Genomic DNA, 25,087 nt, shown 5'->3' with positions numbered 1-25,087 from the left:
GAAAAGGTAAAGATTTTTGTGATAATTGCGAGGAATTACGTTCATTCTTCAGTAACACCCCTTTCCAACTCTACGAAAGTGCTAGGATCTAGTTTTGAAATTGAATTAGAAAATTTTTCTTTACCTATATGAAAAATTTTTCTGTAGGCCAAAAAAAAAAAATCTGAAAGGGTAATAAAATTGGAAGTCTTGTTTCTGCTGAATCAAAGATCGACGACTTGCGCCAAACCGCTTGTTTCCTTTTTGCGGCGACGAGTGATGATGATGGAAAAATCGAAGCCGATCATCCATTTATCACAAAAACTCCTTATCATTGCCAAAAAGGAGGGAGTATTGACAATCATTCCAACAATTGCCCTCTGTCGTCAATACGCTTTTTTTTATCTAAAAAATTGTTTAATAACCAAGTATGTAATAAGGCTTAAAAACCCCTTCTATTTGTGGGGATATTAAAGGAAATTATGCTGACAAAAAAACAACTAAGGGGTATTGGCTCACATGGTATGTTGATATTAGTGGGAATGGAAGAAGACAGAATGCTTGGAATGCTGCGAATAATCCCTCGCCTAGGAAATTAAGCATTTCCTACGGGCTCATCCAAACGGTATTATTACTCACGTATAGAAGACAATTAAATGGAAATAAGAATGTGAGATGGAATTCGTAAATGACATTTAATAAATTGAAATATGTAAAAACAGCTTGACGGAAAAAATAATTTAACCTTTATAGCTGCATCATTTAAATTAAATCCGTTTTCAGAATCCACAGTTAGACGATCGGTTTAAATCAAATACCTGTAACATATTTACATTAATTAATTAATTAAAAATAAACACGCTTTTCAATAAAATGATGTTAAAAAAAGCACAATCTGGCAAAGTTTGTTTTTTATATCAAAACTGTTTCATGTATGTCTAAATAATATTTATAGATAACGTAAATAAGTTTATTGTAGTGTATTATAAAAATTGTAGTTTGTTCTTCAGAAATCGTGAGATGCGGTCTGGTGTGATGTAGGTTTCAGAAAAACATTTTCTTTATCGTGCCAACGTTTCGATCTTTTTGAGATCATCTTCAGGGCCTGGAATTTACAAACGTTTTTTACATTTAACAAATACATGTAGGATGTGGAAAAAAGTGAATTTATACAATGCAAAATATATTTTTTATAATCAATCAAAGTATTTCTACTCACTCAAAATGTAATTGTGCCATTCTTGCGTGTCGTGTTGAGAGTGCCAGTGAGATATTGCTGTTTTGTGTTTATATATGTTGGATTTTGAAGGGGTGGGGAAGAAAGTCGGTATAGGAAAGACATTTTTGTATAAGCCATAATACTTTGATTGAATATAAAAAATATATTTGGCATTGTATAAATTCACTTTTTTCCACATCCTACATGTATTTGTTAAATGTAAACAATGCTTGTAAATCCCAGGCCCTGAAGATGATCTCAATAAAGATCGAAACGTTGGCACGATAAAGAAAATGTTTTTCTGAAACCTACATCACATCAGACAGCATCTCACGATTTCTGAATAATTATCGATTAACGGTCACTAACCACCACACATCGTAGTTTGTCTTTTTCGAATGTCACGGCATTCATTAATCTGATGTAAGGCATGCATGAATTATATCATTAAAATTAAGTCTAATCTTTCGCTTTAGTAATGGCTTTGTGAATTTAGACTATATTAGCAATAACTTAAACAATAAATTTTAGCGTACGCACAGGGACCATTTGAAAAATTTTGGTATTGACGAGCATGGTCTATAAGGAAACGTTGTTTTTGATCTCGATTTTGCAAAAAGCATAATACAACACGTTATATTTGTTTTAATATCTGAACCCTAATAATTATTGTTTGATTAGTGTTCGTGGATCGTATTTCCGCGAAGTTGCGTAATAACTTCAGCTAGTACGTTAGAATGTTTAGCCTGTAAACTCAAACAAGCTAAGAGAGATGAATGAAATCAGCTCAAAAACTACTTTGTATTTCAACTTCTCTATACAGTTTTTATCCATATGAAAAAATATTATCGCGTTAAAATATGTACTAATAATTCATGATTTTTAGTTCTTTTAGTTTTTAGTTTTAGTTGTTTTTAGTTAACCTCTATACAAAAGAAGAAGACAGAACATATTGGAGAAAAGTTTATTCGCTGAACTTTCCAGGGTTTACTCACTTGTAAACAGTATTTGTTCGAACGGTTAACAAAGATTGTCACGATCTTTAAGGACGTTGATCTTTTCGTGAATCTGAGCTGAAAAACAAATTGGCACAATGACCTCAATTAGGGACAAAATTGGAAGCCTCCTCGTTGTGTTTATTTCCTCAATTTCGTACCCTCTAGAATTTTCGACCATTCTGACATCGCCAGTTTTCAAATTATGGGACATAGGATTTGGGATAGATATTTTTGATAATCTCTTTTTATAAAATTTGAGGTTATGTGATTATTCTAATTATAAGGCGCGTAGCACGCAAGATAAAATCATACCTTTTAATAAAAGGTAGTTTGAAAAGTCAATTAAGAGAGTTGATCAAACTGCACAAAGCATACAAAATCTTCATAATTCCTGCCTAATCTTATTGATTTGGATTCAATTCAGACTTTCGTTCAACTCGGCAAATATAGGTAATAATATTCAGTCAATCATTGATTAGAGTGTTGATAATTTTGGTGTCAAAGAAAAACTGTGTTAATCGTTTTAAGTGTCGGAGGTTTCTCAAACGGTCTCCAACGTGAGTCCTTTTGAAATAAATCACTATAGATAAATCAGAAACGAAAAACCAAGGTAGATTGAGAAAGGAAGGGTAGAAAAGGTGACCAAAGACAAGTCAATTTCATCAAATAATTTTCAAAAAGGCATTTTTATACTTATATTAGGGGTATTTACGTAAACATTGCTGTCCATTTTAAAAGTTTTAAAGCCAAGGGGTTTTCGTTTTTTATAAATCCGCGGAAAATTAGGCTTTTGTTTACTTACCATGTGTTAGTCTTATATAGAAATTTTGTTTAAAATAATTTCAAAACAGAGACTAACCCGTCCCTAAACCTAATCTCGCTAAATCGGTCTTACCTTATCCTAACCTATCTTAGGTAATCCGTACCTAACATAACCGAACCTGACCCAACCCATGAGCACTCCCCGGTAAGGCAATAATTTTTATGGAAAAAATTGCCTATCCAGCCACAAAAACACTATGTTGATAAAAATGTGAAATTTTATTTTCATGAAATTAATTCCATCGATACACTTTTTAATTAATTTTAATGTCGTCTCTTTTTCCATTACTTATCTTAAAAAGAACTCACAAAACTTTGAATTACCTTTCTGAATTACGAAATCAGAAAAGATGAAAAAATACAAGTTAGTTTTAAACAGTTTAACATTTCCATTTTAAAAGAGGAGAAATTTTATTTCAAATTTTGAAAAATGATATTCATCATTACTTTTTAATTAGCCACTTTTCTCTTTTGTTTACCTTTAAAGGAACTCGCAAAACATATTTGTAAACATAGGAATGACTCCGGAAAAGTGCAAAAGAATAAGAAAAGAAGAAACAAGTTAGATAGCAAAAGGATGGATCAACGTCGTGGTGAAAATTATTCAGAAATCGTGAGATGCGGTCTGGTGTGATGTAGGTTTCAAAAAAACATTTTCTTTATCGTGCCAACGTTTCGATCTTTATTGAGATCATCTTCAGGGCCTGGGATTTACAAACATTGTTTACATTTAACAAATACATTTAGGATGAGGGAAATTGAATTTATACAATGCAAAATATATTTTTTATATTCAATCAAAGTATTTCTACTCATTCAAAGTGTTTGTCTTCTGTGTAATTGTGCCATTCTTGCATGTCGTGTTGAGAGTGCCAGTGAGATTTTGATGTTTTATGTTTATATACATTTGCATTTTGAAGGGGTGGGGAAGGAAGTCGGTATAGAAACGGCATTTTTGTATAAGGCGTCTGCTTCTTGAGGTGAAATGAGCCTACGAAGGGAAACAATGTGTTGGTGATGGTTCGGCCAGATTATCCTTTCAGGATTATATAGAAAGGGATAAATAGGAAAAGGAAATCAAAATTCAAAATCCAACGTATATAAACATAAAACAGCAAAATCTCACTGGCCCTCTCAACACGACACGCAAGAAGGCAAAATTACACAAAAGACAAACACTTTGAGTGAGTAGAAATACTTTGATTGAATATAAAAAATATATTTTGCATTGTATAAATTCATTTTTCCACATCCTAAATGTATTTGTTAAATGTAAACAATGTTTGTAAATCCCAGGCCCTGAAGATGATCTCAATAAAGATCGAAACGTTGGCACGATAAAGAAAATGTTTTTCTGAAACGTACATCACACCAAACCGCATCTCACGATTTCTGAATAATTATCGATCAACGGTCACTAATCCCCACACATCGTAGTGAAATTCATTTTCATAAAGTTATATCCATCAAGGCCGTTTTTAATCATCGGCTCTTTCGCTTTTGTCTATCTTTAAAAGAACTCGGGAAACATACTCGTAACTCTATGAATAACCTATATAACTGCCAAAGAATCTGAAAGGAAAACCAACTTTGGGTAAGGGATCGATCAAAAAGATTATGATGATCAAAAGGAGGGGAAAATTAATTTTCATAAAATGTTATCCAAAGGCACTTTTTAATTAGCGAGTTTTTCTCTTTTATTTATTTTAAAAAAGCTCACAAATCTACTCGAAACCCTGTGAATAACCTTCCTGGATTCATTATCACATTAAGTAAATGAAAATGTTAAAATGTCTTTCACCTTATTCGTAACTTAATATCACATTTAAATTGTTGAACCCTAAATAAATTGAAAGCCATTATCGTAGGTTTAATCCATAGAAAAGCTATTTAATTTTTGTATAATCTCACCGATGACATAGACTAACGTTGACAGAACATGAAATGAATGTTGAAATGTTCACGAAATGGGTCTGTGTTCCGCCATAAAAAACGAACTGCAATAAGTTTTATTTATTTATTCCTGGATAATGGATGCAGGACTCATCTCGCTTTGAACATTAAACACACGCGACTTTCCTTGTACATTTCAACATCAATCCATTCGAATACGAACGTGTTGCATGAAGTCAAGACTTGAGAAAAGGCAAAAACACGTTGCCAGGTAGTAACACTGTAAGGTAAAATAGCGTTTCACCAACAAGCTGGCTGTTACCAGTTTTATGCCTCCATCCCGATCCGCCCCCGAGAGATGGAATTATGCATAAAGTTTAAAAGGAGAAGGCATAAACGAAGGAAACAAAAAGTCTCCCTATGGCATCTAAATTTTAGGCAAAAAGGGGATAATTCCGGCCTAAACAAGCCATGAGATATATTATTTATAAAGCGTTTTATTTAAATAAAAAATAGAAGAGCTTATTTTTCCATGTATTCACTATAGCCAACTTAAGCATGTTTTAGCAACTTAATGTGTTTTAAGTAAATTTTAAGATAGAATAAATATAAAAATCACACAATTTATATTTTTCTTTTTATTGCTGAGTCCTTGTAATGGGATGTTTAATTTTCTTCTAATTCTTCAGCTTTTTTCCGTCATTTCTCACTTAACATTAAATAATGCAATAATAATAAAATTAAAAAGTCTAGTCTAATGTGTGGTAACTAGTGACCGTTAGTCGATGATTATTTGAAAATCGTGAGATGCGGCCTGATGTGACGTAGGTTTCAGAAAAACATTTTCTCTATCGTGCCAACGTTTCGATTTTTATTGAAAGCCCTGAAGATGATCTCAATAAAGATCGAAACGTTGGCACGATAAAGAAAATGTTTTTCTGAAACCTACGTCACATCAGACAGCATCTCACGATTTCCAAATAGTCTAGTCTAATTTTCTAATAAAATTTTTTAGCAGCTCATTTATAACAATTAACAACTGATTTCTTCTCCGTTTCTCCTTTGAGATTAGTTCTCTTGGGGTTGATGCTGTGGTTTAACTTTACAATGCGAAGCTTTTAATAATTTTTAAGATAGTAATATCAGGCTTTTCGAGGTTCGAACTATATTGCGTATAAACTATATCGCCAAGTTATCCAGTTGTGATTTCGGTACCCTCTTGCGGTGATATTCTGCTGAGCCTCGGCAGGTTGCAGGGGTATTTCCAAATCGAGTGAATAAATGCTAGATATCGCAGCCTTTTAGTTGCAAGTGTTTAAGGTCTGCAAATAGTTGGCAGGCACTCCACTTGAGCTTTTTCACAAGTACTAGCCAAGCTTAGGGCTGCTACGTCGTCTTCAAATCGAACGATTGTGGTGTTCTCTTGTAAAGGGAAGTCGTTCACGTAGGTAAAGGAATAGCCTTAGCACGCTGCCTTGTGACTTCAGAGTAAATAGGTAAGATGTGGAGAGTGAGTTTTTATATTTTCTTTGCACGTGAGATATTTGGTGATGAACAGGAAGTAGGTTTATGGTAGATGTGCCTTGACCGTGTGATACTCCTGGGATCCACACTCATTACAAAGCCGTTGTAACGAGGAAAGTTCCTATCAAATGTTAAACATTCAACCAATCGTCTCCAATTAATGTAGGTCTAAAGCATGAGTGTTTTTCTTAATCAAATTATAATTTTACAAATCCTAATCAAAATTGTGTTTTATAAACGAGCAAATTGTTTTTGAAATCAGGCAGTGTTGTGCAGTTTTCTAGTTACCTTCGGGGCGGAACTGTAATTGTTCACGTTTTTCCAACAGGAAAATCAACTGTGAACCGGGTGTCCTGAGTCTGGACAACAACTAAACTTCCATAAGTGTGGGGGGAATTCTGTTCTTAGTTGGATTGTTGTATAATTAAGTAGACGCCCTTTGGGGTTAACAAGTTTCGATCCGCGTCGCGGTGTTCGGAGTTGAAGTACCATCCATCAGGAAGTATGAACCCAATGCTTTGATTAATACCGCTTTTTTATACTGAACAAAGCTACTTTTTCATTTAGTGATAGATGCAAGAGTTAATATTACAGGTAGCGTTTTTTGGTTTCTCTTTTTATTTCGATGTGCATTAGAAGTGAAAATCTAGCGTGTTTAAAAAAAAAATCATAATACTGTCGTTACATTTCAGCTTGAATTATGTTATATGGTTTATTTTTAGTTTATTTAACGATTTTTAGTTTATTAACCATTTCCAAAAATACAAGCAACCTCATTCCTGAAAATGTCAAATAGGTGACATGCTTCTGACACAATAAAACAGCGAGGATATGCGAACTAGAATCACACAAATGTTTGTTTAATTCATAATAGTAGAATTGGAATACTTGTCTTGATGAGGAGTTTTAGCAGTGGGTCATCTTTAACCTTTATTTTATGATATTTAATTCAGTAAAATTTACACCCAAAAAAAAAAATTATTTGTAAAATATTAAATTATAAATAATCTCTTTCGTATAGGGAATAAATACGACAAGCAAGCATATTTTTACGTAATAGATCACGGTTAGCGTGGTAAAACAGAAATTTTGGTCAGAATGCCTTGCGAAAACCATTTTTACTTCAAACTATAGTGTTGTAAACCTTACCGATATCGGTATATCTATCTCCAGCTATGGCGACGTCGATATTTCAGAACAATGGCGATGACATCCGCGTTTCACTAGACGAGAACAGGGCACAAAAGATGCTCCTGGAACAATGACCATTTTGAATTTACTCGGATTCCTTTTCCATCCGAAGAATGCCCATTTACTTTCCCCATAGCAAGATAATAGCTACTGTTATTGAGACGGGAATTTGGACGAAAATGTAACTATTTGTAAATATTTATATACATATTGCTTAGAGAAGAAGTAAGATAAAAAATATATAACAATAGGAGGAAAAAAGAAACATAAAAAAAGAATAAAATGTAGAGAAGCAAGTTCTATCATCTTTAGTTATTATTTTATTTATTACTGTTAATTTAAACATTTATTTTGTAATTTTAATTAATTAAGGTTTTAAGTTGAGATAAAAAAGTCAATGGCACGAGCGGGATTCGAACCCACGACCTTCGGCTTGATACGTCGCTGCTCTACCACTTGAGCTATCGTGACTTAGTGTATCGTGTCAAGTGGTAGAGTAGCGGCGAATCAAGCCGAAGGTCGTGGGTTCGAATCCCGCTCGTGACACTGACTTTTTTATCTCAACTTTAAAACCTTAATTAATTGAATGTTAATAATTGGTCAAGCGGACCACGAAAAATAGTGAATTTATTTTTTAAGTAAATTGATGTTCTTATTTTAATTTTATTGCAAACAAATTAATATTTTTATTTTCTTGTTTTATAGGATTTACTTTTTATTTTTGAATTTAATGCAATCTTTTTATTTAAGTTTTTTGTTTATAATATGTATTCTCTGCCCTAAACACAAACAATGCCATTTTATTATTAACAACATTTCTTTGTTAAACAAAATTCAATCGTTTTATTTTTTTTATTTTTTTTATTTATAACAAATTTACTTTTAGAACTAATTCGATCATTTTTAGTTAATATAAATAACGATTATCTTGCTACACTAAATGATTAATTTTACATTAACTTAAATAATTTTTAAGCGGAAATCTATCATTCTTAAATTTATATAACGAATTTTTTTAAACCATTTACTTTTTAAACCAACATTATATTATTAATATTATATTTATAAATATAATATTGCATTATTATTATGTGCTAAAATTATAATAATTTTAATAATATTATTACATATTAAAATTCTTACATTTAGAGGTATAGATAGACTTTTTTGAATTCTGAGGTTAACAAATGAATTTTAGTTAGATGCCAAAGCCAAAATAACCCAACCAAATAACATTACTTCTTTTACACGTCTTTCTCAAAATAGCATTTAATTGTTGCTTTTTCCATTGAATATGACGCTAAGTTTATGTTTACCATTTGTTAAAGGTTGTTGTGGTTTCTAGTCGCGTGATCAACAAACTATCGATTGAAAATTGAGGTTTTGTGCTTCATAATTACAAGTAAATGTTTTGAGAATCCTGTGTTACGTTTGTGGATATTATTAATGAACTCCATTTTATTTTTTAATTAAGTGGGCTTTCTTGTTTTGACCATTTTAATTGCCGTTATTGTATGTTTTCCTATTATTTTATTTTAAACTTTAGCCATCCAATTGTACGTTTGTTATAGAATGGTATGACATGAAGATGTATGGCACAACAGTTGCTATAACATATCAATCTTCATCATGTTTCTCCCACCCAGCGTTTTGAGACAATATGTTAGTTTATTTTGACCGTTATGTCCTCTATACTTTTGTTTTTGCTCTCCCCTTTGTAATTTATTGATGAGTTGTTATTTGTGTGCGTATTCTTATTTTCTTCATGAAAATTACCTTTCCATGAAAGAATTTATTTCAATCATTTGGACGTGATTAAAAGAAAACATTTACGTTAATTATTTGAGCATAGTTTATAATTCAGTCTAGAGTGATATCACTTTTACAAATCAATCGTTTCGTGTAACGAAGAAAAAATAACCAAGGACAATATCAGAGAGGAAATGACAAGATCAGGCCGAAACAGAGAGGATGGACGGAATGCCTTCTACAAAAAATAGCCGAGTCTTTGTTTATTTTTACGCTGAAGAAAACCAGATTTTATCAGATAACAAACCTTGTAATTGTGATGGATCACCGGAATTTTTATTGTTACTTTCAAAATTGGTTCTACGTAATTGGATGAAATCCTGATTTAACATCGTAATATTTCTTTCATCATTTAAATGCCATAAAAGTCTCCTTTCTATTTATCGTAAAAAATCTATTTAACTGCTGAAATAATTTGTGCTTTACAAAGCATGACCATATAATGACTAAATAAACTTGTTCAAACGACCCTTAAAGCGAAAGATCTTCGGAAGCTTGTAAAAGCTAACGTGAAGTGCTATCATTTGCTTGATCACAGGTGCTGATTCAGGAAACTGTCTAAAATGGAGTAAGTTTCGTTCCCTTTGTCGATTAACTGGGGGTAGATTAAATTCTACGAAGAGACTAGTTGCCTCCCTGCTTCGATACAATTCGTGCAATTCTCTAACAGAGGAATTTACCGTTTCGGATGGTACTTAATAAGGGAACAACGAGAATTGGTGGAACAAAGAGGTAAAGAAAGGAAATAATGAGTGAAAGGGTCGCCACCCCCTTTAAGAGAAAGAGCAGAACAACAAAAATGCATTCATACAGCTATAAGGTCAGCAAAATAGGGCTTTCCTGAATTGTAGAGGGAGAGAAGAGAGTGGGTGAGAGAGAATCAGAGAGCGCGAGAGAGAGATAAGATAAGGAGACGTACATGCATATAGAGCTAGATTGGCAAATAGATAGATAGTTAGAGGGATAGACGGAGACAGAGAGAAAAAAAGCGATAGGCAGACAGACACTCAAGAGCGAGAAGAGAAAGGCGGGAATAGACACGAATAAAAAACAAACAGATGCAACGAAAGAGAGAGAATAAAGTAATGATGATAACAAAGAAAGGAAGAGAGAGAGAAAGACAAGTAGAAAAAACGAACGTAGACAAAGATACACTAAATGAGAGAACCACTAAAACTTAAAGAATACAGAAAGAGAAGGACAAACAGAGATAGGAATAGAAGCATGACTTCAAGCATAAGTTCGTGGTCCGCTTGACGAATTAATACATGACAATTAATTAAGGTTTTTAGTTGAGATGAAAAAAAGTTAATGGCACGAGAGGGATTCGAACCCACGACCTTCGGCTAGATACGCCGCTGCTCTACCACCTGAGCTATCGTGACCTCGATCCACTCGGACATCAACTCCCCATCTCAATCCCACCTTATGAGTTTTCCCTCCTTTTGCCATTTTTCATCTCAGCTAAAAACCTTAATTAATTGTCATGTATTAATTGGTCAAGCGGACCACGAAAGTAGTGAATTAATGATTTAAAAATGAAGTACACTTCACTAAAGCTCGACGTCGCCATTTCAATTGTCGTCGAGAATCCAAACCGATTACACGACATTTGAAAAATGGCAAAAGGGAGGAAAACTCATAAGGTGGGGTTGAGATGGGGAGTTGATGTCCGAGTGGATCGAGGTCACGATAGCTCAGGTGGTAGAGCAGCGGCGTATCTAGCCGAAGGTCGTAGGTTCGAATCCCTCTCGTACCATTAACCTTTTTTTCATCTCAACTAAAAACCTTAATTAATTATCAAGCATAAGTATATTAGAAAGGAAAATAGCAAGAGCGAGGATAAATATGTGTAGAAGGTGTGGGCGGATAGAGAACGTGAGAGAGAGAGAGAGAGAGAGAGAGAGAGAGAGTGATAGACAGGGAGAGGGAGGGAGAGAGAGATAGATAGTATAAAGAAAGTAAAGGCCAAAATCGTGGATACAAAACGATAGCAAGATATTGAGAATGAACGAATGAACATGGAAAAGAATGTAAACCAGTGAGAAAAAGTGTACGATAGAAGAGAGAGAGAGAGAGAGAGAGAGAGAGAGAGAGAGAGAGAGAGTATAAAGAAAGTAAAGGACAAAATCGTGGATACAAATCGAGAGCAAGATATTGAGAATGAACGAAGAAGCATGGAAAAGAATGTGAACCAGTGAGAAAAAGTGTACGATAGAAGAGAGAGAGAGGGTGGGGGAGAGAGAGTGGGAGGGAGTGAGAGAGTGGGAGGGAGAGAGAGTGAGAGAGAGAAAGAGAGGGAGAGAGAGTTATCGTTATAGATAATTAGATCATCATACATCCACGAACTACTTATTGACAAACAACACCTTGTTAAACATAATATTTTCATAATTTTAAAAAAGTAGAATTTCTCACGAATAAAATTTAATGTCATGAGAAAATGAACATTACTAGCACAGTAAGTTTCAAACATAAATTTGAAAATTTTTAATTTTTAAATCGTCATATATTTGTGAGCAATTTGAGATATTATTAAATATTAGTGATTATTTAACGGTCACTACACACCGTACATAAAATATCATTTTCAAATTCAAATAATATTCTTAATACGCGTATGTGTGTACTGTTTTAGCGTGTAACACCTAGGAAGAATATGTAATCATATGGAATAAATTTGAATTTGTGTGTTTAATACTACGTTGGGTGTACTATGGCATTGCTCTTTATATTTTAAAATACATATATGAAAAGCCGGAATACAGCTCTCTTTGATCTCAAGCGTAGCCCTTTGATATATAATATAGGTCTGTATATAAAAAATTACGATTTTTTAAAAATTTATGCATGAAAGAATGCTTTGATAACGGTTTCATAATCTATTGAACAAAAACCTATTAACTATCTAGCTGATTTCTTTTAAATATAAGATTGTTCATACTAGAAAATCCCTTGTTTTTTCCAGATTAAAAAAAAAACATTTACTTGCAAACCGTCAGGAATTAAATTTTGTTTGTTTTAAGTTAAATCTGTTCGAAAAAGGTTCAGTTTTTCGCCTCGCTAATGCATCGTGAGAGGATTTGGGGCCGGTTGAAATCTCTGAATAAGCTAAAAACTCAGCGATTTCCTTTCGGAGGAACGATCCCATCCCGGGGAAATGGTCTGAAACGAGAATACGTCCGCACCCCTTTCTAATACCCATTAAATGCGTACCCTTCGTAATTCCCTCAATTAGGTAATAGCCCCAACCTCCTGGTTCTTTCTCATCTTTGCTACCTGTAATTACGTAGGTCGCTCCTTTTCCACCGTTCTGTCCCGTTTGTTCAATCCTTTCAATGAAAGTTAATTTAATTACAGCCACTGTCAGTTTTGCACCCTCTTTCACCCCAAGCAATCGTTCCTGTCTGTTACATCCATTTTCCTTAATGTTAACTTTATCAAACATTCAGTCATGTTTTAATCAGAATTAAACCACCTCCAGTCGTTGATGTACAGATTATAACATTCGCTATATATGTATTACAGACATTTATTGGAATAAATTAAAAATTTGGTTATTTTTGGATTTTAGATGAAAACCTTTTAAACAAGAATATACCTTTTTGTTTATGATTATAGATGTCATTATGATGGTGTGACTACGAAGTTGACCCAGTTAGACAATTTTAAACTATTTTGACAAATGGGATAGGAAGGTAATGTTCCAAATAGGAACTCATTATTAAATTAATATATATTTTTTTCAAGCATACTAAATGTTATGTATTGTTTTTTGAGTCGTATCGGTTGAAAAATATACCTGGGGGGTTGGAAAACGGAATGTTTTCTTCCCTGATGATAGCGGATGTTGAAATAACTACCTTTTGTGAGGAGGTTTAAGCTTCCTTGAGCCGATTGGCTTAGCAAGTTAAGCAGTATCGAGTATCGTAAGGCTTGTTTTATTTTCTCTTTTTTTTTTAAGAACGGATAATCGGTTTTGGAGTAGTACAATAATAAATAAACCGATTTCAAATCTAACCAAAAGATTATCAATGCCTTCCTTTCTCGTATTTCTTTTTTTACTGAAACTAAATTTTCAGATTGTTTTTTTCACTAGTACATATTATATTTATTACATATTTTATAATATCTAATAATTTAATCAGTCGATTCATCTCACCAGACTACAATTAAAAACTACTTTTTTTTCTCTGTTCCGTTTTAGCCGACGTGCAGGCACCGACAGCTTTGTTTTCTTATTTGGAAATTTAAATTGAACAAGAATTGGGCCGGACTCGCGAATTGATTACCCCTTTGCCGTCTCTTGTTCCAGAACGCCGACATGTTCCCGGGATTACAAGCGGTAAATTAATTCTCACAGCTGTTCGCCCCCGAAAAGCAAGCCTTTACGAGAAAGCAATTCGTTCGTAACGTTTTGATATTTGACACAGACCACAGCAGCAAGATTATTGAACCTCCTTGAATCAATGATGCGATTAAAGATGATTAAGTAGGGCAGCTAATTTAATTCATATGGGAAAACAACCGATTGCCCTATCTTTTGTGTGCGAGGGAAAGAGTGAGAAAGGATTCGCTATCGATAGAATAGTATCAATCTTGTACCAAAACTAATACGAAAAGTTCCAATACTTGAAAAAAATATTGAAAAAACATCTATAACATTAAGTGAATATATTAACTATAAAAAAAGAAAGTAGGCAGTAAAAAATTAAATTAATATAAAATAAATATTATTTAAAAATACTATAAAATTATTGAAGTCATCGACGGACAGATGGACAAAAAACAATAATATTCATTTGCTGTTTCGAATATTTTGATGTAGACATTTTGCACATATAAATATATAATTAAAAAATGGTAGTAGTAATACACCCATCGCCTTCACCTCAGATCCATAGAAAATATCAATATAACAATTTCTAAAGACCCTAACGTGCCAATGGGTAGATGACTCTAGATCTAAGAGGGATGTGAGAGTAACGGAGAAAGGGAGAGAGAGAGAATACACAGAGATATACAAGAGCAGAATCATAGTATAAAATAAAAATATAGAAAGAGAAGGGCAAACATAATATAAAAATAGACAGTAAGTTATTGAATAAAAAAGGCATAAAAGGAAAAAAGGAAGAAAGAATAGTTAAATTTCGTTTTATTTAAAAAATCACGCACGCGCACGACCTCTCTTACAATTACGAATAGAAAGAAGAAAAATCGGGATAAAAAGCGAAAAGATATCGAAAGGAAAAAGAGATCATAGAGCGGAGAGAGAGAGAGAGAGAGAGAGAGAGAGAGAGAGAGTAGACAGAGATGTACAAGAGCAGAATCAAAGTATAAAATAAAAATATAGAAAGAGAAGGGCAAACATAATATAAAAATAGACAGTAAGTTATTAAGAATTAAAAAGGCATAAAAGGGAAAAAGATAGAATAGTTAAATTTCGTTTTATTTAAAAAATCATGCAAATTTAGTCCGCGAACGATCTCTCTTACAATTACGAAGTGAAAAAAGATAAAGAAGAAAAATCGGGATAAAAAAGCGAAGAGATATCGAAAGGAAAAAGAGATCATAGAGCGGAGAGAGAGAGAGAGAGAGAGAGAGAGAGAAAGAGAGAGAATAGACAGAGGTAAACAAGAGCAGAATAAAAGTATAAAATAAAAATATAGAAAGGGATGGGCAAACATAATATAAAAATAGAAAGTAAGTCATTAAGAATAAAAAAGGCGTAAAAGGGAAAAAGAAAGAATGGTTGAATTTCGTCTTATTTAAAAAATCACGCAAATTTAGTCTGCGAACGATCTCTCTTACAATTACGAAGTGAAAAAAGAGAAAGAAGAAAAATCGGGATAAAAAAGCGAAGAGATATCGAAAGGAAAAAGAGAACATAGAGCCGAGAGAGAGAGAGAGAGAGTGAGGAAGAGAGAGAGAGAAAGAGAGAGAAGAGACAGAGATATACAAGAGGAGAATAAAAGTATAAAATAAAAATATAGAAAGGGAAGGGCAAACGTAATATAAAAATAGAAAGTAAGTCATTAAGAATAAAAAAGGCGTAAAAGGGAAAAAGAAAGAATGGTTAAATTTCGTTTTATTTAAAAAATCACGCAAATTTAGTCCGCGAACGACCTCTCTTACAATTACGAAGAGAAAAAAGAGAAAGAAGAAAAATCGGGATAAAAAAGCGAAAAGATATCGAATGAGAGAAAGGAAAAAGAGATCATAGAGCGGAGAGAGAGAGAGAGTGAGAGAGAGTGAAGGAGTGAGAAAGAGAGGGTGGGAGAGAGTGATTGGGTGAGAAGTCAAGCAAACGAGACAAATTAAAAAATAACTAAATAGACAGAGATGAACATGCTGGTAAAATGAGAGAACCAGAAGAAAGAGAGGGAGAGGGAGAGAGAGAGAGAGAGAGAGAGAGAGAGAGAGAGAGAGAGTGAGAGAGAGAAAGAGAATGTTAGGGAAAGCGTAGCGATTCGGTGTAGTAGGTAAAGTATCAATCCTGTACTAAAGCTTATCAAATATTGAAACAAACGAATCGATATCCTGAAGATAATAAATATAAAAATAAGAAAAGAAGAAAGTAGACAATAAAGATATAAAAAATGTATAAGTAATAGAATGTAAATAAAATGTCTTGAAAAAACAATCTACTGAAGGGGGAAAACTCCCGAAATCAAAGGTTAATAAAAACCAATATTCTCTTACTGTTTCAAACATTCTGGAGTAGGTATTTTAGTTACCCTAAAGAATAAAACCAGTCGCCTTCAGCACTCCCCCCCCCACCAAAAAATATATAAATAAGTAGGAGTAATTACCTAAAATATTTTGTACCAATGTTGGTTAGATGACCCTATATTTGAGAACGGTATTTCTGTTGAGACTTCAAGGACGGATCAATCATTGTTTTGTAATTTTGAGGTGCTTTTCTTACTTTTTAATTATGGAGGTGGTACCAGGTGAAGGTAAAGGAACAATCAATCTTTCCTTTTCAGACAGACAGACAATTTTCACTTTCACATTATGAAATTTTGAAATAGAATAGCATAAAGTAATAAAGCACAAAATACCCCAATAAATTAAAGCATCGTTACTTTTCCCACTTCCCAACATGTCAGCCTTGGTTCTTGGCATAAAGTTCACCAGTAAAATTTGCATTTGCTTTTAATTAAAAATAAACGGGGCAAGGCGTCACTAGTTTATAAGTTAAAAAAGTGAATTTCCTCTTGGAAAAACGGGGCATTTTCCCGTTAGAGAAAGTGCCTTCTTCATATATTGAATGACGTCGTAAAATTAACAATGAATGAAATTCGTGGCCGTTTCTCTTGGCAATCTTCCGCGTTAACCTCATAGTTGTTACTGATAAACCTGATTTTCCTTTTTGCCACTCTTCTCTGAAAAAAAATTTTTTTTACATCTTCTTTTCTCCTTCAATTTCTATTATAAACGAGCCCTAGGACGGCAAATAAACAATATCTTGCTTATAATAATACGATATAAAATAGTTCTGTACTTCGTCATGTTCTTTCCTAGTAATTATCAGATCTCGTATTTCCTTCCTTTGTTTGAAGTATAAAGTTTAAATAGTAATTTATGAAGTAATTACTATTGCCATATTACATTGCATCGCAATAATTATATCGTTAATTTTTTTTACAGAAGTGTGACGAGTTTCTAAACTGTTTTAACATTCCCTTTTAAATATTTTATATACAGTATTTCATTTTTTGTTTTAATCCGTATTTATTTTGTTTTCAAGAAATGTCTTGTCTCTTGTTTAAACAGAAAATTCAATCTTTCTAAGGCAAAAGTCTGGTTGCAATTTTTATTATTAAACTTAGTAGATGTGATAAATTTATGTCTCCAGTGAAATATTTAGTCTCTTTCCTACCAAATTATCTTTATTCTACCTGATCATTGTAAAAGGAAACCCCACGTACAATATTTTTACTTTCAGCCAAACAGACTTTTTCATTTATACCGAGTAAATATAGGAAAATGGGAGGCAAATTCGTTGAATCTTTTATTTTTTACTTTACTCTCATGACAAAGGCATCGCCGGTTTTTCTCTCATAATCGTCTTTGGTAAATGACCTCGTGAGATTATAGTTGTCCTGTTATTTGTATTCCAATTTCAAAGCAGATCCCTCTTTGTTCCACAAGAAACAAACAGCCCATTTGAACAAAATTGTAAAACAATTTTTATGCTGCTTAGTATCGCCTTTAGTAAAGAACAGAAAACTTCCCTGATGTATCAACAATTTCCCAAAAAGTGAGATAAAAATTCGAGATACAAAAAAGCAAATTTGAAAAAATAATTATTGATGGATATTGATGGACAGTTAGGGGAAGTGGTTATTCCAATTCTAAGCCTATAACTCCCCCACAGGCCATGGTTAGTTTTGATTCTGAAAATAGTAGAGTAGAATTCCTTTTGCCTGCCTCCTTCCAAAAAACACGGCTTTGCTTTAAGCTTTGGAAATAAAGCTCGATAGTAAGCGCCAGCTGTTGCTGAGCTGTATTCTTTATCCCATAGATTGGAACAAAATTTGTTGAAAAAAAATTTTCCGTCTGTTTTAGGAACTTTCAACTGATGGGGTACACCATATACACTGGCCTCCTTCGCCAACGCGTCCACTGTTTCGTTATGAAGAATACCCGCATGACCTTTAATCCAGCATATTATCACAGTTTTTCCATCTTTTTTTAGCTCAAAGAGCTTTTGGTAAACATTAGCAATGATATAATTATTAACTTTGCAGCTTGGGGATACATTACTTATATTATCTACAGCGCTTCGACAGTCCGTTAATATGCAGAATTTAGTTTCATTCTTTTTTTTTTTATGTATTCAAGCGCTTTAGCTATGGCGGTTAATTCTGCAGTGTAGACAGTAATTGAGTTTGGCAGAGCATACTGTTCTTTATGTTCACTTTTGTAATCGAAAATAGCGCAACCTGCCCTGCCATCCAAGAGTGATCCATCCGTAAAAATTTGCCGGTGGTCTGGATAGTTTTCAGCCATGTCTGCTATGAATTCCTTCTGTACTAAGTGTTGAGCGGACTTCGAGTAGTCTTTTAAAAGCACTGTGTCAATGTTATTTGTCAAAATCCTATAATCTAGCTGGTATAATGGGTCAACAAAGCTTTTATGTAGTGAGTATATGTACGGGATTGAATGTAGAAAGGCCGAAACTAATGTGGGGGTCTTTTTTTTATTCCAGTACTTGCAGGTTTGAACTTTTTCTGTGAGAGTAGTTATATTGTTAAAAACCGGGCTCTCCTGACTGAGTAGTTTAGTGAGGAAATTCAGTACCAATTTTAATCGCCTTATTTCCAATGGGGGCTCACAAGATTCAGCCGACAGAGCCACGATCGGAGTACTTGGCAACCCACCATGGATGCGTCTTAGGCAAGCATTACGCAGAATGTCAATTTTTTTCAAGAACGAGTGTGAGGCCTGTCCATAAAAAATTGATCCAAAATCAATCACTGCTCTAATGGATGATTTATAATATAACATGCCTATGAACGGGTCGGCACCCCATTTGCTACTGCAAAAACATTTTAGTATGTTGTACAATTTTTCTGCTCTTGTTAATAAATGTTTTATATGAGGATTCCACGACAGCTTACTATCCAAATGAAGACCGAGAAACTTGACATTATATTTTACTGGAAATTGGTAATTTCCTAATTTTGCTACGGTTGCGTGATTGATTTGGCGCTTATTCGAAAAAGGGCAAAGCAGGGACTTTTACAAATGTATTCATAGAAGTTAGTTGTGTCCTTCAGTTGTTGATCATTTGTTTTGAATCGATTTATGCTAGTCATGTTGTTGTCAGGTTGCGATATTTTTTGCTTTTTGTTGGGCATCTGCTCTTCTCCCCCACTTTGAGCTGACATGTTGTGTTTCTAAAATCTATACCCAGAGGTAAAAAAAAAAAAAAAACGAAATATCTTTCTCCCGTATTGAGTAATAATGCACACTTACGAGAATGAAACTAATACAGAATAAAAAAATATCCAACAAATAGCTTTAAAAGACTCCTAATTATCACTACACGGTAAACAATCTCTAATCCGAAGCGGGCTGATAACTACGTCTGCTCTGGTCAAAAACTGGATCACGACTGAAACTCCCTAACCAAGCCTTATCTTCTTGAAGCTGATAGGTATGATATTCAGCTTTTTATGTTTTTAAATATCGAATAATTGTTCTATATGCATCGACTAATTGGGCGAAAACTATTGTATCCTGAATTCTGGCTTTACATGTAAAACCATTTTCACCAACAAGGCTGTTCACTGCCTTGCAAAAGTGAGAGTAGTTGACAATGTTTTTAAGGAATATAGGTGATGGTTTAACCGGTTTGGGTTTATTAAACTCAGCTGTTTTATTTTCTTCGTTACCCGGCTAATGGAGCAGATGGGTTTGCTGAAATAAAACATGGTGGCATATCGCTACTTTGACGGCTGCCCAATTGTGAGGATTATATTTGGTATAGAATTTTCTTCAATTTGGTTTCTATTTTCATCTATCAAATTATTTTTAGTCGGTCTGCCTTTCTTCTTCTTTTTATTTTTGAGAAAATTGCCAGATGGTGGAGGTCTTTTATTTTTTAAAGAATAAAACTGAGAGAACGTACCTCTTCACTAGAGCATAGTTCTGGTTCACTTAGGTCCATATTGAGAGCATACGGGTTGCCATGTTAACGGATTGAACCTTACCTGATAGCGAACATAAGTGAGTAGCAGCAGCCGCAAGCTCCTCTGCAATGCTTCGCCCTCCAGATTCCGCCCAAAAATAATAACGCGCATACACTTACTCAGAAGAGAGCAAAAACAAAAGAAAATCGACTAGCCCCCATTTTTAGGTCGAGTCACACGTCAATGAAAGTGGAGCACTAAAAAAAAAAATTCTCGATTTATTTATTCAAAACTTTTTTAATGTATTAAGCTCAATATTAGAATAGAAATGATGTTTTGTGATTTAGGTGTTGATAAAATATTTTTAAATATTTATTTTCGTTCTCTAAAGTATGATCAATATCAATTTCTGTACTTTTTTTATGTAAGTATGATCAATTTCTGCACTTATCAACTACTTGACTACCCTTGATTGTTGATATTTTAATTTTGATAAATTTAATTTTTAATTTAACAAAGAAATATCCATTGAACAAAGGATAATCAAATAAACCCATCGATTTGTATTTTTAAGAAAATTGTAAACATCGTTTTACCCAAAATTCAAAATAATTAACGCTGCAGTAACAAAATATAAACACTTTCTTGTTCTATTTCAATTAGAAAAATATATCTCCCGACATTTATGCAGAGAAATGTAAATATATTTTATGTCATTTAGCATTTGATAAATGGAATTTCAAATATTTATGTTCTCCCTCTAAAGAAATTTCTGCAATTATCCTCTATTTAGCACCTCTTGATTGTTATTTCAATTATTTATGAAAAACCAATCAAATAACAATTTATTACCAGCCCAAGAGCATGATACAAAATTGATTTTGATATTTTGATTTCGCCGTTCTACGGGCTCAAATCCATCGTGTGAATATATCATTTTTGAGCATGTTTTTATGTAGTTTGCAATAAAAAATATAATAAAAGCTATCAAGGTTAATCAGTAACCAAAATTTTTTTGAAAACCAAATATTTTTCAAGCAAACTAGGTTTATTTATTTATTTTCTTCGTGAAACTAATATGACATTTTGTTTAGCATTTCTAGATACCGCTAAGTATCAATTTTTGTTTGAATTTAAATTTATTGATTTTGACTCCTAAAATTTTTCCAATTTTTCGGAAGTCGTTTTAAGAATATCTGATAATTCTAAAACTGCTAAAAGGATTTTAACGTTTAAACATACCAATTGAAAAAAGAGGTACAAAGCATTTTAACTCCGTATGTAGCATAAAAATAATATATGATAGATCGCTATAAGAAAATACACAAAATAGAAAAATTATTTGTCAGAAATGAACCTCGTTCTTTTAAATAGAAATAATGTTGATTTGATACATTGAGAAAAATTATGTTAGTCGCTCGGATGCCAGTCAAACTGTCGTCGAAATTATCAGTCAAAAAAGTAATTTTCTCAGTCAAAGTCAGTATATAAGTGTTTTATAACGCAAGAATCACCAATATGACACTGAGGTCAGTTTTGACCATTTTGTGACCTACTTTGCTTATAGATTGTTTCGTAAATAATGGTTTTTTTTAATTTGTAAATAATGTTTTATGCTCTTTTAATTTCGGCTAAAATTAGATTTTGAAAAAAGCTTTAATTAGCGGATTATGTCGATATATGCAAATTCCCTTAAGTCTATTTGTAAAGAACGTGTTGTAATTGGAAAAGAAGTCTTTATCGATAAGCGAGAATAAGTGATTCCATAAATACCCTCACTTTTCCAATCAACAACTAACCTTTCCATCAGTAAAAATTGCCACTTTTTTTACTATTCTTTCTCTCCGGCGAGTTGTGGAGAATACGAGATTTAAGGTATTTTCTCGGATCGTAATAATTCCAAAATGTTCCCCAGTTTATAGAGGCGTCAGTTATTTTATAATGGTCCTCATATTTTTCATTTACCATGGCGAGAGTTTCCATCTTATGGATTCTGGTGGAGATGCTCTGTTTTGATAGTGTGACTGATGAAAACAGACGTTATAGGAAATTTGGTACAATAACACCTTAGATTGGTCTGATTTTATATCTAAAAACATATTTCATATTCAGCTGGTGTTTTAATTTAATTTCAATTATTTTACTCGTACCTCTGTTTTTTCTCTAATACGTTACGTGAATATGCCCGAAAAAATCATATTCTAAACTATCTCAAACGGTGACTTCTAGCCGTTTCTTATAACTAACAGGGAAATATTTATAAATCGACGACATAAAAAAGTTGACTTTTTTCGTTTATACATAGACCGAAAATCGATCTTCTTATATATTGGTATAAATACAAGCGCGATAGGAGGGTTCGATATGGTAATCAGTCTTTGGTTTAACTTTCCAGTTTTATTAGTCTATCACGCCAACTGTTTTTTCAAAGTCGTTCGTTGAAAAGATAGCTTTTCATGACTTTAACAAAAATGTCACAATTTCAAATTAACAAATTTTTTATTATATTTATATTAAGTGATTATTGCGGCTTGGGGTTTTGTCCAAAGACTTGACTTTGGCCCTTGCAAAGACCCAAATGTGCCGAACTTTTCTCCTCTAACAAATGCAATCTATTTTATATTTAGAGTAATTTATTCAAAAATTGTTTATTATGCTTACATTTTTAATTACATATTTTAATTAAATTGGATTTCGCTAAAATTGACTAATTAAGCCTTAGTCGTAGTTACTTCAACAATTAGAATGTATTTAGGCTTAATTAAGCATAAGTGCAATTTAATAATTGTGATTTTCCAATTTTTTGCAGTTTAATCAGTTCTTTGATTAAAATTTCCAAGTGCTTAACTTTTGTCGAAAGACTCCCCAGTCGACAAACTATTAAAAATTGAAAAATATATATTAATTTTGTTGTTATCAACGTGGAAAAAAATTAAAAAAGGAGTATTATGTTCTTATTTTGTGAAAATTATCTGTGGTGCGGAGGACAATGGAAGGCTGAGTGAGACTCAATTAACTCAAGTGCGTGTCAGTTGCAGTGCCTCCCTCCAGCCTTTCCCTCTTTTGTAATAACCGGCAACTTCAATTGGAGCCTAATTTCCTTTCTGGCATCGGGAGTCGCTTAGAAATTCCGTCCTTTAAAACGGCCTCCAGGGTGTAAAACGCCCGTAAAATACAAACGGCACCGGGTAAACGACCCTCGCGAGTTGCATTTTATGACGAACGTGAGTTTCGTTATAATAAATCAAATGGAGAGGAAATGTATATTAATTTTAAAAAACGGCTTAGTCGGATTTGGTGATCACTAAAAAAAAAAATTGGATAAATATCAACTTGGTTAACCGTAAACTTAAGCGTGACAGCTTCACGCCATCCATGCCTTACTTAATTTACCCCTCTGCAAGAAGTTGTTTCTTCCTTTAAATACTCCCAAAGGTCCCAACATCAATACAACCCATATTAAAATTGAAAATGTTATCATATTCTCTTAAAACGGTGTTTGAGCACGGTGTTCCCGGGGGATAATAAGGGCCATCACTGATATTCCAGGGGTTTAACTCCTTTTTTGTTTTTAACATTTATTTTCTGTTTTGTACATTTTCTTTTCTACTTGAACTACTTTTCTTCTATTTTTGAAATCTGCTCTTTTTTACTTCATTCTGAGGACTGCAATTTCATTTTTCCATGTTTTGACCAATTATGAAACATCGAATATACAGGCGATAAAAATGATATTGTCTCAGTTTCCCATATAATCGTAGAACCGATTCCTCTCGTAAAAAAATATGCACCATTTCATAAATAGACTTTAATAAAATCTACTAATTGAATAATAAACATTTCATAAATGCCGTCCCCAACATAAAACATATTTTTCTACTGGGTTAGCCTTTCAATAAAAACATGCAGTTACTTAAATAATAATTTTCCTTGATTTTTACCTTATATTTTGGAAAACTTCTACATAAACTCTGAGAAAATTTTCATTCCCTTGTATCATTTTTTCAGATGTAGTGGTCAGCATCACATACAAAGCTAGCAGGTGGAGACAGTTTACTATAAATTTAAAATCAGTACAAACAGTATTCCGAAAGAAAAAAACACGAAAAACTATTTGTTCTCATTTGGAGAGACAAGGTAGAACTACATACGAGAAAAGAAACATATTGAAAAAACCGCTGCACTCGATCGAGATATATCTTCTGCACCCATCTACTATTTTTTGGTTTCAGTAGTTACTTTTAAACTATTGGTCAAGTTAGCTGTGGTTCTTAGTTGTTGAAACCTCATCGTTGGTCTGTCAACCAATCATTCCGGTCTTTTATATCATCGCGATTTTGGTCGGTTATTTCCTAATAGATCTCACATAAATAAAAATCTCACCTTTCTTTTGAGTCGTCGCTGATCATTCTAGTAGCCTTACCCACGCTGTTTTGGTATACCATCATCTACTGGACCATCGCCAAAATAAAATTTGTAGTTTGGCAGTTGTTGATCATTTTCTTCTTGGGATCCACATAGGTTGATCAGTTATCAGCTCGTACTATTCATCGAAATATGAATCTATAGGATCTAACCATCCCTTTTGCTGCAGCAGAAACCTACATTTCGATAGACCCTCATTGTAGCGCAGATCGTTTTTCTTCTCTTATTGGTCAAATATACACTAGGATGTTTCTGCCAGTTGCTAGGTACATATGCCTTTTCAACGATAGTGTCCATACAGGTGATTTTTTTTTCTGTTGGTTATGTGGTCCATCTATGAATCGTTTGTCGTGTTCCCTGTGGTGATGATCCACCTTTGTTTACACTCAGTCCTTTTCGCATGTGCCTTTTTTTTCCATTTATTATGCTAGTATGCTAGTTTGAATTCAATCCACATGAGGCTTTAAGTTCTGACCGCCAGAGAGTTTGAACATCTTTTTAGAGTTGAACCTTTTGTTATTTCTGGGTTTAAGAGTTATAATAGTTACACTCACTGAAAAAGTTCTAACCTCAACCTTTTACCA

The 25,087-nt window shown here is 33.3% G+C and overlaps 1 protein-coding gene across 7 annotated transcripts in view; it reads left to right on the top strand.

Moving 5' to 3' along the window:
• LOC106669290 (complexin-like) overlaps positions 1-25,087 on the top strand; it is a 340,082-nt gene that overhangs the window by 247,387 nt on the left and 67,608 nt on the right. The window lies entirely within an intron of this gene.

This window comes from Cimex lectularius, unplaced genomic scaffold, assembly GCF_000648675.2.
Source record: "Cimex lectularius strain Harlan isolate CLEC.00 unplaced genomic scaffold, Clec_2.1 scaffold35, whole genome shotgun sequence".
In the NCBI taxonomy this organism is placed as follows: domain Eukaryota; kingdom Metazoa; phylum Arthropoda; class Insecta; order Hemiptera; family Cimicidae; genus Cimex; species Cimex lectularius.
Note: the sequence above shows the minus strand (reverse complement) of the source record. Positions and strands in the feature narration are given on the sequence as shown.